The 4,185-nt window shown below is 33.2% G+C and overlaps 1 long non-coding RNA gene across 1 annotated transcript; it reads left to right on the plus strand.

The window, feature by feature from the left end:
* The first annotated feature begins 1,786 nt into the window (after positions 1-1,786).
* Positions 1,787-3,936, plus strand: LOC145792138 (uncharacterized). The gene is made up of 2 exons (XR_014331294.1): positions 1,787-1,882; positions 3,739-3,936. It is a non-coding gene; the product is annotated as an uncharacterized LOC145792138 (long non-coding RNA).
* Positions 3,937-4,185: the final 249 nt, after the last annotated feature.

A 4,185-nucleotide genomic window follows, 5' to 3' on the forward strand; every position in this document is an offset into this window, starting at 1 on the left:
AGCCCGTTTTTTCTCTTTATCTTCTCTATTTTTCCCTCTCTTTCTTCATCAACAGTGGCAGCCCCAAACACCCTTGGATATTGACGACGGCACCTGCCTCTCTCTCTACCTCCATCGGAGCCCATTCCGCCCAACCCTTGCCAGTGACCGAACCCCAAACCCCTTATTACTTTCTTCATCTTCTCTATTCCTCTCTCTCTCTCTCCCTTAAATATTGACGACGGAGCAACTGCAAACAAGGGGACTGCAAAAGGTAACAAGGGTGTTCAATAAAGGAATAATCTGGTATACATATTGTTCAGGTGAGCATATAACAAAACAGCTCAGAATTTTGAATCTTGATGTGACTTTTGTCCCTGTGTCAAAATTTGGACCGTTAGATTGTTTTAATTTAAGGGCTCAAAATATCTCACTCCTATTTGTCTCTCTCATTTTCAACACACACCTTCTCCCTCTCTCACTCCCATTTGCCTCTCCCATTTACCTTTTTTTGATTTGAAAATTTGAAAACACACACACACCTTCTCTCTCTCTCTCTCTCTCTCCATTGGAGCCCATTCCCTGTCAGAGCCCATTTCCTCTTTTCATCTTCTCTCTTCCTCCTTCCCTTTCTTCATCAACAGTAGCAGCCCCAAACACCCTTGAATATTGACGACGACACCCCTCCTCTCTCTCTACCTTCATCGGAGCCCATTCCGCCCAACCCTTGTCAGCGACTGAACCCCAAACCCCCAAACCCCTTATTACTCTCTTTATCTTCTCTATTCCTCTCTCCCTCTCTTCGCTATCCCAATCTTCATCAATAGTGGTAGCCCTAAACCCCCTTGAATATTGACGACGGAGCAACTGCAAACAAGGGGACTGCAAAAGGGAACAAGGGTGTTCAACAAAGGAATAATCTGGTATACATACTATTCAGGTGAGCAAACCTGGGCTTTTTCTTATATTTCTATCTTTGGATATCTTTACTCTAATTTTTGGTTAATCTTTACTCTAATTTTTAATTTCAATAATCAATAATTTTTAATTTCAATAATCAACAGGTTTGTCCAATTTGTGATTGAAACATTGAAACATTGATTCGGTGAAACATTGAAACATTGTCCAATTTGTGATTGAAACATTGTCCAGTTTGTGATTGAAATATTGTGTTTGAAGCATTGTGTCTGATGTTTACAATTTGTGATTGATCATTGTTTTGGTTGGTTGTGTAGGAAATTTATAAGCCTGGTTTTTTAATTTTTTTTCTTACAATTATCATTATTTGGGTTTATTAAAATCAAATTGGGGTAGGTAGGGTAGGGGGAGCAAGAATCAAATTTAGAAGTCTGGTTTATTAAAATTTGGATTTATTAAAATCAAATTGGGTTTATTAAAATCAAATTTATAAGTCTGGTTTATTAATTTTTTCTTACAATTATCAACTTTTTTTATTTTTATTTTTTTTATATACATTTTGTCTTATTTAAATCTAAACCACATTTCATTTTTCTATTTCAACGAATAGGCCCTTAACAGAATTATAGAATTCACGAATAGGCCATTCACAATATCATATTGTTCAAGTAAAAGTCTTTGGAATTGGTTGTTGAGAGTTTCATTGTTTTACATTTTTTTAATTGAAGTGGGTTTGAATTTAGATGGAACATCTATCCTATGGATTTAAAGGTTGAGATTGTTCATTTCAGATTTATTGTCTTTTTATCTTCACCGTGGGATATAGCTTGAAAGTTGAAAACATTTCAAACCATTTCATCAACATTGTTTCTCTCTCTTTCTTTGCCACAGTGGTTGTATTAAAACCCATTCACCATCACTGCTTCGGTGGTTCTTCGTTGCTTCACCAGCTCTTCATTGATTCAGTGGGTGTTGTTATATTCAGGTAACACCTCTCTCTTCCCTTCAAGGTCTCAGTTCTCCCATTCTCACTCTCACTCTCACTCTCACTCTCTTCATGTTTTTTAATCATTTATGGAAATTTTCTGAGTTGTTTTCACTCATCTCATGAAATGGATTAATCAATACAGTTTTTGGGGATTAATCAATAAATCAAATAGTTTTTGGGAATTAATCAACAAATCGGATAGTTTTTGGCCAATAAAGGGCTGTGTTTGTGTTTGTGTTTCTAAGGGTTTGAAAAATCTTCTATCATGTTTGGTAAGAAACCCAAGAAATATTTGATTTGGTGAAAACAAAAAGGGTTGTTTTACCATAGGAAAAACAAAACCAATAAAGGGCTCTTCTATCTTGTCTTTTATTTTTTTTGGTATGCATTGTTGCATAATTCTATCCTATCTTTTCTTATTTAGTTGCACAATTTTGGTAGTAAGCTTGATTTGGTGAAATGTGTTGTTTGGAGGATTTGGATTTGTAGGATTCGAATTTTGTTTTTGCCTTAATTTTGCAGTTTGGTTGTAGCTTGATTTCACTAATCTTTTTATTTATTTATTTATTTTTATGCAGTTTGGTATGTATCCACCATATTTGTAATAACCCATATTTTTAATTATTTTGTAAAATTTATACTAATATTATTTAATCATAGTTAGGAAAATATATAATTTATTTTGTATTATTATGTATAATTTTGTAAAATAATATAATTATTAAAAATTTAGGGGTCAAAGTATAAATAAATAATAATAATAATGGGTGTGGTAGTAAAATAAATAAATAATTTTCTGTTGATATATGATAAACTGTAATTTAATTAGGAATTAATTTATTTATATAATTATATTAAAAAATTAGGTTAAAGTATAATTATCTTAAATATTTATTAAAGATAAGAACGAATCTATATAATTTATTAATCGAATCTGATGAAGATTCGCTTGGGCCACGTATGCGCTTCCCTCCCTATTATAGGGAGGAGGCGTTTCACCTGGGAAGAAAAGGAAAAGAAGAAAAGAAGAAAAGAAAGAAAAGGAAGAAAGAAAGAGAGAAAGAGAAAGAAAGAAAGAAAAGAAAGAAAAGGAAGAAAGGAGAAAGAAAAGAGAGAAGGAAGGAAAAAAATAAGGGAAGTTAAGAGGGTCTTTGGTAGTGGAAAGAAAGAGTGAGGTATTAAAGTTAAGGTGAGTTATATTATACCTTGTGTCACTATAATGTATTTTACGTATGTTTTGACTTATCATATTTATTTTATACAAGTTATGTTTTATAAATTATTATAAACTATATTATTATTTTAGTTACGTGGATTATTTTCTGAACCCTATTTGTTAAAAGAAAACTCATGGATATGTTTATTTTAATTTTTAAGAATATTTGACTATGACCTTATATACAATTATATTTTGTAAGTACCACCGCAGGAGTCCCACGCCTTGGGGGACTTAAATAACCACTGGCTTCTGTTTGACCACTTTGTGGTCCTCTGTTTGTCATGGATCCATTGACCTATGTTCTGTGCAGAGCAAAGTGCTGTACAGAGTTAAGTGCTACACTGTTGTGGGAGCCACCTCTAGAATTCGTACGAGCCACCTCTTGAATCCGTATCTCTGTTCTGACTGTCACTCCTGTGACCTCTGTTCTGTTCTGTTCGGTACCGTGGTTATGATTATTTATTTACATAATTTCTATATTTCAGTTTCTACCACTTAAATGATTTATTCACCAAACTGAATTATGTAAATGTTTTGACCTAACTAACTATCCGTGGTTATTTCGTGTCCTTTATACTTTTGGTATAATATTTCTCACTCTGCCATGTGTTTATAGCTGTTTACCAATTTTCAGGAAACAATGCAATTCAGAAATAGCTTTTGGAAAGTCTTAGATGCGGGGCTGCGGAATAGACACACACAACACTTTTATGATATTTTTATATGCAAATATCGGCCTTTTTGGTTAATAAATTTTGTAATAAAAATAGAAATTCCAATGATTATTTTGGTACCCTTACTTAAATATTACTTCCGCTCGCGTTTGTTGATATGTTTAAGAATTGGCCGGAGGTAACCTCAGTTACTGGCCATCACGATGCTTAGCCCTTGGGTACGGGGAGCGGGTCGTGACAATATTGGTTTCTATTGTTTGTTTCATGAATAATTACAAAAAAAAAAAAAAAAAAAAATAGTAATAAGATGTGTTTTAGAAGATGCTTCATTGAAATGTGTCAAGTTCTTGGATTAATTATCTTTGTTACAGGAATTCACTCAATTTTGATTGGAGTTTGATTGTATT

This window comes from Camellia sinensis, chromosome 6 (assembly GCF_055761805.1).
Source record: "Camellia sinensis isolate YWXY chromosome 6, ASM5576180v1, whole genome shotgun sequence".
NCBI classification, from domain to species: domain Eukaryota; kingdom Viridiplantae; phylum Streptophyta; class Magnoliopsida; order Ericales; family Theaceae; genus Camellia; species Camellia sinensis.